The sequence below is a fragment of the Arachis ipaensis genome, chromosome B9 (genome assembly GCF_059453495.1).
Source record: "Arachis ipaensis isolate K30076 ecotype BB chromosome B9, ASM5945349v1, whole genome shotgun sequence".
In the NCBI taxonomy this organism is placed as follows: Eukaryota; Viridiplantae; Streptophyta; class Magnoliopsida; order Fabales; family Fabaceae; genus Arachis; species Arachis ipaensis.
The window spans coordinates 131573852-131585114 of record NC_142444.1 but is presented as its reverse complement, the minus strand read 5'-3'; the positions used below and the strand labels follow the sequence as shown (position 1 = coordinate 131585114).

Sequence of the window (11263 nt, the reverse complement as noted above, 5' to 3'; positions counted from 1 at the left end):
TGTTAGACAAACATTATGAGGGACCTACGTAAATGCCACCCGACCTAAGTACTCATCTTATGAGAAACTGAATCGGATTTTGCACTTAACTTTTTCAATTAATTGATTGATCAAGGCATTGGCCGTTGGTTAATTGAGAAGAAACCGAGGAGTCGAGACATCAAAAATCGGTTACTTAAGATTCGCTGTGAACAAAGACTTGCAACTTTTAGAATTAGGTTAACAAAGTTGATTCTCCTTATAACATGAGCATCTCCAAAACCCTAGACATTCACTGCCATTGATTTCTTCCAATTCAACAATCATTATCTCAAAGCATTCAGCATTAAATTTTTCAAGCATTCTAGGGTTTTCAACAATCACCAACACAGGTTGTATTGATCTAATTAGTAGTTTAATTTGATATTTGCGTGCTCAATCTTTTAATCCTAGTTGGAACAATATCCACTCACCGTGGTATTATTTGAACGATCCGTTGCACTTGTCTGTATCTGTGAGCTTCACTTTTTGCTTATCAGGTGTTAGACACCATACACAATGGACCAGACTTCGAGTGGCAGAAGAAAATAGATAATATGTTGTAAGTGAAATAGAAGTGATGCTGATTATATCTTAGGTGTTACTTGCTACTTTTACGGTATATTTTTTTTATTTTCTTCCCTTCTTTTCTTTTTGGCTTGTCATAGGGAATCTTTCTCTAGGAGTTGGATGTGACTATAGATGAGAGTGTAGTATTCACAGAGGAGGTTTTTGAGTGTTGCTATGAAACATTGATCCTAAAACAGGCAAATGGGTAAGTGGACTCGAGAGGAAAAAAAAGTAAAAAAAAAAAGAAATAGAAGCAAAATTTTAATATATTGACATGGCTTTCTATTGTTTGTGTTGGATATGTGGGATTATGGAATATATGTTATAAAATGGATGAAAATGTGAAACTGTGGAATATATGTTATAAAATAGATGGAAATGAGGATCTAAAATGCATGGCAGATGAGGAATCAAACATACTTATTTGGACGACGGTTAGTGTAATATAAAACATATGCCAATGCTTATTTGTTTATTTAATATCTAATTCTTTTTGGATGAATTTTATTAATAATGGCTAAAGTTATATTTGATTTTGTATTGTATCTTATACCATACAAATATATATTTATTTACTATCACATGCTGATGAGCGGATAATTTATACGCTTTTTGGCATTGTTTTTAGTATGTTTTTAGTAGGATCTAGTTACTTTTAGGGATGTTTTCATTAGTTTTTATGTTAACTTCACATTTCTAGACTTTACTATGAGTTTGTGTGTTTTTCTGTGATTTCAGGTATTTTCTGGCTGAAATTGAGGGACTTGAGCAGAAATCAGATTCAGAGGTTGAAGAAGGACTGCTGATGCTGTTGGATTCTGACCTTCCTGCACTCAAAGTGGATTTTCTGGAGCTACAGAACTGAAATGGCGCGCTTCTAATTGCGTTGGAAAGTAGACATCCAGGGCTTTCCAGAAATATATAATAGTTCATACTTTGGCCAAGAATAGACGACGTAAACTGGCGTTCAACGCCAGCTTTCTACCCAAATTTGGCGTCCAGCGCCAGAAAAGGAGCCAAAACCAGAGTTGAACGCCCAAACTGGCACAAAAGCTGGTGTTCAACTCCAAGAAGGACCTCTGCACGTGTAACACTCAAAGCCCAGCCCAAGCACACACCAAGTGGGTCCCAGAAGTGGATTTATGCATCAATTACTTACTCATGTAAACCCTAGTAGCTAGTTTATTATAAATAGGACCTCTTACTATTGTATTAGATCCTGGATTGTATTTTGATCCTGTGATCACGTTTTAGGGGGCTGGCCATCTCGGCCATGCCTTGACTTTCACTTATGTATTTTTAACGGTAGAGTTTCTACACTCCATAGATTAAGGTGTGGAGCTCTGCTGTTCCTCAAAGATTTATGCAAGTACTACTATTTTCTATTCAATTCATCTTATTTCGCTTCTAAGATATCCATTCGCACCCAAGAACGTGATGAAGGTGATGATTATGTGTGACGCTCATCACCATCTCCCCTATGAACACGTGCCTGACAAACACTTCCGTTCTACATGAAATAAGCTAGAATGAATATCTCTTAGATCTCTTAACCGGAATCTTCGTGGCGTAAGCTAGAATGATGGCGTAAGATTCCTGGATTTCATATTAAAAAATTTTGGAATCCTTATTTTCTTTTTCAAAAGAATTTTTCGAAAAATATAAAATAAAAATCCAAAAAAATTAGAACATCATAAAAATCAAAAATATTTTTGTGTTTCTTGTTTGAGTCTTGAGTCATATCATAAGTTTGGTGTCACTTGCATATGCATCTTACATTTTTCCAAAATTTCATGCATTCATAGTGTTCTTCATGATCTTCAAGTTGTTCTTGGTAAGTCTTCTTGTTTGATCTTGATGATTTTTTGTTTTGTGTCTTTTCATGTTTATCATATGCACTCTTGAATTCTTAGTGCCTAAGCATTAAAGAATTCTAAGTTTGGTGTCTTACATGTTTTCTTTGCATCAAAAATTTTTCAAAAATATGTTCTTGATGTTCATCTTGACATTCAAAGTGTTCTTGGTGTTCATCTTGACACTCATATCATTCATGCATGCATTCATTGTTTTGATCTAAAAATTTCATGCATTGCATCATTTTTCTTGTTTTTCCCTTGCATCATAAAAATTCAAAAAATCAAAAAAAATATCTTTCCCTTTTTCTCTCATCAAATTCGAAAATTTGAGTTGACTTTTTCAAAAATTTTTAAAATCAAGTTGTTTCTTATGAGTCAAATCAAATTTTCAATTTGAAAATCTTATCTTTTTCAAAATCTTTTTCAAAAATCAAATCTTTTTCAAAATTCTTAGTTATTTTCGAAAATTCAAAAAAATATTTTTCAAAAATCTTTTTCTTATTTTTATACCAAATTTTCGAAAATAACAATAACAATTAATGTTTTGATTCAAAAATTTCAAGTTTGTTACTTGCTTGTTAAGAAAGATCCAAACTTTGAGTTCTAGAATCATATCTTGTGATTTCTTGTGAATCAAGTCATTAATTGTGATTTTTAAAAAAATCAAATCTTTTTCAAAACTAATCTCAATCATATCTTTTCAAAATATCTTCTCATCTTATCTTTTTTTTTTCAAAAATCTAATTTCAAAATATCTTTTCTAACTTCCTAACTTCTTATCTTTTCAAAATTTGTTTCAACTAACTAACTAACTTTTTGTTTGTTTCTTAACTTTTTCAAAACTACCTAACTAACTCTCTCTCTCTCTAATTTTCGAAAATATCTTCCTTTTTTTCAAAAATTTCTTTTTAATTAACTAATTATTCTTATATTTATTTTTAATTTTAAAAAAAAATTTCGAAAAAAATACTAACAATTTTCAAAAACCATTTTCGAAAATCACTAACTCTTTTTCAAAATAATTTTCGAAAAGTATCCCTCCCCCATCTTATTCTATTTATTCATTCATATCCTAACATCTCATCTCACATCTCTGCCATCCTCACAGTTGTGTTTCTTCCATTATATTACATTCTTTGTCTCCCCCCTCTTCTTCTACTCACACAGGGATCCCTATACTGTGGTATAAAGAATCTCTATTATTATTATTATTTTTCTGTGCCCTCTTCTTTGTCATATGAGAAGGAGCAAGGATAAGAACATTCTTGTGGAAGCAGATCCAGAACCTGAAAGGACTCTGAAGAGAAAATTAAGAGAAGCTAAATTACAACAATCCAGAAATAACCTTTCAGAAATTTTCGAACAGAAAAAGGAGATGGCAGCCGAAAATAATAATAATGTAAGGAAGTGACTTTACTGCACCTAATTCCAATTTACATGGAAGAAGCATCTCCATTCCTGCCATTGGAGCAAACAACTTTGAGCTGAAACCTCAATTAGTTTCTCTGATGCAGCAGAACTGCAAGTTTCATGGACTTCCATCTGAAGATCCTTTTCAGTTTTTAACTGAATTCTTGCAGATATGTGATACTGTTAAGACTAATGGAGTAGATCCTGAAGTCTATAGGCTCATGCTTTTCCCCTTTACTGTAAGAGACAGAGCTAGATTATGGTTGGATTCTCAACCCAAAGATAGCCTGAACTCTTGGGATAAGCTGGTCACGGCTTTCTTAGCCAAGTACTTTCATCCTCAAAAGCTGAGCAAGCTTAGAGCTGATGTTCAAACCTTAAGACAGAAAGAAGGTGAATCCCTCTATGAAGCTTGGGAAAGATACAAACAGTTGACCAAAAAGTGTCCTTCTGACATGCTTTCAGAATGGACCATCCTGGATATATTCTATGATGGTTTATCTGAGCTATCAAAGATGTCATTGGACACTTTTGCAGGTAGATCCATTCACCTAAAGAAAACGCCTGCAGAAGCTCAAGAACTCATTGACATGGTTGCTAATAACCAGTTCATGTACACTTCTGAAAGGAATCCTGTGAGTAATGGGACGCCTATGAAGAAGGGAGTTCTTGAAGTTGATACTCTGAATGCCATATTGGCTCAGAACAAAATATTGACTCAGCAAGTCAATATGATCTCTCAGAGTCTGCATGGAATGCAAGCTGCATCCAACAGTACTCAAGAGGCTTCTTATGCAGAAGAAGCTTATGATCCTGAGAACCCTGCAATAGCAGAGGTAAATTACTTAGGTGAACCTTATGGAAACACCTATAACTCATCATGGAGAAATCACTCCAATTTCTCATGGAAGGATCAAAAGCCTCAACAAGGCTTTAATAATGGTGGAAGAAACAGGTTTAACAATAATAAACCTTTTCCATCATCCACTCAGCAACAGACAGAGAACTCTGAACAAAATGCTTCTAATTTAGCAAATCTAGTCTCTGATCTATCTAAGGCCACTGTGAGTTTCATGAATGAAACCAGGTCTTCCATTAGAAATTTGGAAGCACAAGTGGGCCAGCTGAGTAAAAGGATCACTGAAATCCCTCCAAGTACTCTCCCAAGCAATACAGAAGAGAATCCAAAAGGAGAGTGCAAGGCCATTGACATAAGCACCATGGCCGAACCTGTGAGGAGAGGAGAGGACGTGAATCCCAAGGAGGAAGACCTCCTGGGACGTCCAGTGGTCAATAAGGAGCTTCCCTCCGAGGAACCAAAGGACTCTGAGGCTCATCTAGAGACCATAGAGATTCCATTGAACCTTCTTATACCCTTCATGAGCTCTGATGAGTATTCCTCTTTTGAAGAGAATGAGGATGTTACTAAAGGGCAAACTGCCAAGTTTCTTGGTGCAATCATGAAGCTGAATGCCAAATTATTTGGCATTGATACTTGGGAAGTTGAACCTCCCTTGTTCATCAATGAACTAAGTGATCTGGATCAACTGACATTGCCTCAGAAGAGACAGGATCCTGGAAAGTTCATAATACCCTGTACCATAGGCACCATGATCTTTAAGGCTCTGTGTGACCTTGGTTCAGGGATAAACCTCATGCCCCTCTCTGTAATAGAGAAACTGGGAATCTATGGGGTGCAAGCTGCTAAAATCTCATTAGAGATGGCAGACAATTCAAGAAAACAGGCTTATGGACAAGTAGAGGACGTGTTAGTAAAGGTTGAAGGCCTTTACATCCCTGCTGATTTCATAGTCCTGGATACTGGAAAGGAAGAGGATGAATCCATCATCCTAGGAAGACCTTTCTTGGCCACAGCAAGAGCTGTGATTGATGTTGACAGAGGTGAAATAGTCCTTCAATGGAATGAGGACTCCCTTGTGTTTAAAACTCAAGGATCTCCCTCTGCAATCATGGAGAGGAAGCAGAAAAAGCTTCTCTCAAAGCAGAGTCAACCAGAGCCCTCACAGTCAAACTCTAAGTTTGGTGTTGGGAGGCCACAACCAAACTCTAAGTTTGGTGTTGAACTCCCATATCCAAACTCTAAGTTTGGTGTTGGAGAGTTTCAACAATGCTCTAAACATCTGTGAGGCTCCATGAGAGCCCACTGTCAAGCTATTGACATTAAAGAAGCGCTTGTTGGGAGGCAACCCCAATGTTTATTTATCTAATTTTGTTTTTGTTTTTCAAGTTTTATGATCATGTGGAGTCACAAAATAAATATAAAAATTGAAAACGGAATCAAAAACAGCAGAAGAAAAATCACACTCTGGAAGAGCATTTGTCTGGCGTTCAAACGCCAGAACAGAGCATGGTTCTGGCGCTGAACGCCCAGAATGGGCAGCATCCTGGCGCTGAACGCCCAGAACAAGCATGGTTCTGGCGTTCAACGCCAGAAATGGCAGCAAATGGGCGTTGAACGCCCAAAATGGGCACCAACCTGGCGCTGAACGCCCAGAGTTGTGTGCAAGGGCATTTTACATGCCTAAATTGGTGCAGGGATGTAAATGCCTTGACACCTCAGGATCTGTGGATCCCACAGGATCATCCCAGGATCTGTGGACCCCACAGGATCCCCACCTACCTCATCATCTCTCTTTCCATTCATGATCATCCCTTCTGTTTTCCATTTACCACTCACATCCATACACCCACTACCTTCAAAATTCAACATCTCTCTCCCACCCAATCCCACCCATATGGCCGAATACACACTCCCATCCATCTCCTCCATATCTTCTTCTTATTCTTCTACTCTTTCTTCTTTTGCTCGAGGGCGAGCAACATTCTAAGTTTGGTGTGGTAAAAGCATAGCTTTTTTGTTTTTTCCATAACCATTGATGGCACCTAAGGCCAGAGAAACCTCTAGAAAGAGGAAAGGGAAGACAAAAGCTTCCATCAAGGGTCTATAGCTCAGTGGTAGAACATTTGACTGCAAATCAAGAGATCCCTGAGATACCTCAGGGGATACATTTTCTTCCACACAATTATTGGAAGCAACTAAGGGTGGAACATCAAGAGTACTCCATCATCCTTCATGAAATCAGAGAGGATCTAAAAGCAATGAGGGAGGAGCAACAAAGACAAGGAAGAGACATAGAAGAGCTCAAGGACATCATTGGTTCCTCAAGAAGGAAACGCCACCATCACTAAGGTGGATTCATTCCTTGTTCTTATTTCTTCTGTTTTTCGTTTTCTATGTTATGTGCTTATCTGTGTTTGTGTCTTCATTACATGATCATTAGTAGTTAGTAACTATGTCTTAAAGTTATGAATGTCCTATGAATCCATCACCTCTCTTAAATGAAAAATGTTTTAATTCAAAAGAACAAGAAGTACATGAGTTTCGAATTTATCCTTGAACTTAGCTTAATTATATTGATGTGGTGACAATGCTTCTTGTTTTCTGAATGTATGATTGAACAGTGCATATGTCTTTTGAAGTTGTTGTTTAAGAATGTTAAATATGTTGGCTCTTGAAAGAATGATGACTAGGAGACATGTTATTTGATAATCTGAAAAATCATAAAAATGATTCTTGAAGCAAGAAAAAGCAGCAAAGAAAACTTGAGACTGAGCGGTTAAAGTCAAGGTCCAAAGCAAAAAAAGAGTGTGCTTAAGAACCCTGGACACCTCTAATTGGGGACTTTAGCAAAGCTGAGTCACAATTTGAAAAGGTTCACCCAATTATGTGTCTGTGGCATTTATGTATCCGGTGGTAATATTGGAAAACAAAGTGCTTAGGGCCACGGCCAAGACTCATAAAGAAGCTGTGTTCAAGAATTATCATACTGAACTAGGAGAGTCAATACCACTATTCAAAATCTGAAGTTCCTATAGATGCCAATCATTCTGAACCTCAATGGATAAAGTGAGATGCCAAAACTATTCAAGAGGCAAAAAGCTATAAGTCCCGCTCATATGATTGAAGCTATGTTTCATTGATAGTTTGGAATTTATAGTATATTCTCTTCTTTTTATCCTATTTGATTTTCAGTTGCTTGGGGACAAGCAACAATTTAAGTTTGGTGTTGTGATGAGCGGATAATTTATACGCTTTTTGGCATTGTTTTTAGTATGTTTTTAGTAGGATCTAGTTACTTTTAGGGATGTTTTCATTAGTTTTTATGTTAAATTCACATTTCTGGACTTTACTATGAGTTTGTGTATTTTTCTGTGATTTCAGGTATTTTCTGGCTGAAATTGAGGGACTTGAGCAGAAATCAGATTCAGAGGTTGAAGAAGGACTGCTGATGCTGTTGGATTCTGACCTCCCTGCACTCAAAGTGGATTTTCTGGAGCTACAGAACTCGAAATGGCACGCTTCCAATTGAGTTGGAAAGTAGACATCCAGGGCTTTTCAGAAATATATAATAGTCTATACTTTGACCAAGAATAGATGACGTAAACTGGCGTTCAACGCCAGCTTTCTACCCAAATCTGGCGTCCAGCGCCAGAAAAGGAGCCAAAACCAGAGTTGAACGCCCAAACTGGCACAAAAGCTGGCGTTCAACTCCAAGAAGGACCTCTGCATGTGTAACACTCAAAGCCCAGCCCAAGCACACACCAAGTGGGCCCCGGAAGTGGATTTATGCATCAATTACTTACTCATGTAAACCCTAGTAGCTAGTTTATTATAAATAGGACCTCTTACTATTGTATTAGATCCTGGATTGTATTTTGATCCTGTGATCACGTTTTAGGGGGTTGGCCATCTCCTCCATGCCTTGACTTTCACTTATGTATTTTTAACGGTAGAGTTTCTACACTCCATAGATTAAGGTGTGGAGCTCTGCTATTCCTCAAAGATTTATGCAAGTACTACTGTTTTCTATTCAATTCATCTTATTTCGCTTCTAAGATATCCATTCGCACCCAAGAACGTGATGAAGGTGATGATTATGTGTGACGCTCATCACCATCTCCCCTATGAACACGTGCCTGACAAACACTTCCGTTCTACATGAAATAAGCTAGAATGAATATCTCTTAGATCTCTTAACCGGAATCTTCATGGCGTAAGCTAGAATGATGGCGGCATTCAAGAGAATCCGGAAAGTCTAAACCTTGTCTGTGGTATTCCGAGTAGGATTCAATGATTGAATGACTGTGACGAGCTTCAAACTCGTGATTGTTGGGCGTTAGTGACAGACGCAAAAGGAGGGTGAATCCTATTCCAGCATGATCGAGAACCGACAGATGAATAGCCGTGCCGTGACAGGGTGCGTGAGCATATTATTCACTGAGAGGAGGGGATGTAGCCACTGACAACAGTGATGCCCTTGCATAAAGCCAGCCATGGAAAGGAGTAAGACTGATTGGATGAAGATAGCAGGAAAGCAGAGGTTCAGAGGAACGAAAGCATCTCCATTCGCTTATCTGAAATTCCTACCAATGAATTACATAAGTATTTCTATCCCTATTTTATTATATTAAATTCGAAAACACCATTATCCATTTATATCTGCCTAACTGAGATTTGCAAGGTGACCATAGCTTGCTTCATACCAACAATCTCCGTGGGATTCGACCCTTACTCACGTAAGGTATTACTTGGACGACCCAGTGCACTTGCTGGTTAGTTGTATCGAAGTTGTGAACCATGGTATTGGCACCATGTTCTTGGCGCCATTGCCAGGGAAAGAAAGAGCCATGAATTTTACATAATCAAAGTGTAATCACGATTGCGCGTACCAAGTTGCTCACGTTGCCAGGGATTATTTGAGCCTAGATATCACAATTTCGTGCACCACATGCCCAACTACAACAAATTTAGAAGGAACTGGTAATGAATATACTATTTTACAAAGACAACGTCTCTAGAAGTGTGGTAAATGGCGTATTTAATGTGCCGCGTTGCTATGTGGAAGATAAGGGCAAGAAAAAGAAGACTAAAGACCCTTGAACGAATTCGAAGACAAAATCGCTAATTTGAAGAGCGCAAAGGGCATCATAAACTAAACGAACTATAAATAGTAACTTAGGATATGCATTGAAGTGTGTGGATTTACTGTTAAAATTATTTAAGGGTTTTATGGATATTATTAAAAAAAAATACTTATGGATGTTAATGGATTAAAAAAAAGAATACACCTTTTTGATAAGTTAGCTATACTTGAGAACCTAACATTCATGCTATATATATATATATATATATATATATATATATATATATACACGCGACGAGTAATGAAATTTCTAAGAGTATCCTATGCTATACTTTAATTCTTTTTTAGTTGCAAACTCTTAAAACCAGTTTAAGATATTTTGTTTTGAAAGAGTCTCATGCATGTAAAAGATAAAAATATTATATTCCTTTAGTTTTAAAAGTTTGAATCGATAGATATTTTTTTATTTCGGATGTTATGTAGCTGAGGTAATGCACGTTATAAATATATAAAAGTGAACATTATATATAATAAATTATAGATTTTTTTTTTTATGTACGAGCCAATTTTTTACTTCAATTTTAAAATTTATTTAAGCACTAATTTATCATCATGATCAAATTATCAATTGAACATTTTATATTCAATGTTAACTATATTCTGATTTATTTACAATAATAATGATTAACAAACTTTTTAACAAGTAAAAAGAAATAATAAAGGTACAAAAGAATAAAATAAATAAAATATTTCTATTTTATTGACCCGAATATATTATTATATTTTATTTAATAATGATATATGAAATTATAACAAGGGAGTATATAAAATATATAAAACAAACCAACTAAACCACCAATATTATAGAGATGTTAAAATCAAATATCATAGTCTATAAGCCAAGTATGACAACTCAAATAAATACAAAAAAGATGTTAAAATCAAATATCATAGTCTATAAGCCAAGTATGACAACTCAAATAAATACAAAAAAGATCAAATTATAAAGTAATAAGTTACTAAAATCTAAAACTTATTTATGTAGTGCTATTAAACTTTGAGTCTACCAAACATGCTTTCTCTGAAAACATATAGTAAGTTATTAATACATGTAAAAAAATAAATAAACAGGCATTACATTAACGCTATAAAAATAACAAATATACGATTGTCAGTGTTACAAAATGAATTTAATGGTGATGTGAAAGAACTAGAGTGCACAGTTAAATTGTTTGTAATTCCTGAACAAGATGACTGTGTATTTTTGCTGGAAGATGTCGCATTGATGGAAGATGGTTGTTCAGTACCATTAGGTACATGAGCAATTAAATTAAAATGAAAATAATATTCTAAATTAACATTCAGCCGACACACTAAAAAAGACAAATCGCATGAAAAAGGGATAGATCATAAATTTACCTCATGTGATTGTGAGTGTTCTTGCATTTGTGAGCCCTCCTTTTA

At 36.0% G+C, this 11263-nt stretch overlaps 1 non-coding gene across 1 annotated transcript; it reads right to left on the bottom strand.

The window, feature by feature from the left end:
- Positions 1-4207: 4207 nt before the first annotated feature.
- LOC148546350 (small nucleolar RNA R71) lies at positions 4208-4315 on the bottom strand. Its single transcript, XR_015900999.1, has one exon. It is a non-coding gene; the product is annotated as a small nucleolar RNA R71 (small nucleolar RNA).
- Between the last annotated feature and the right edge of the window lie 6948 nt (positions 4316-11263).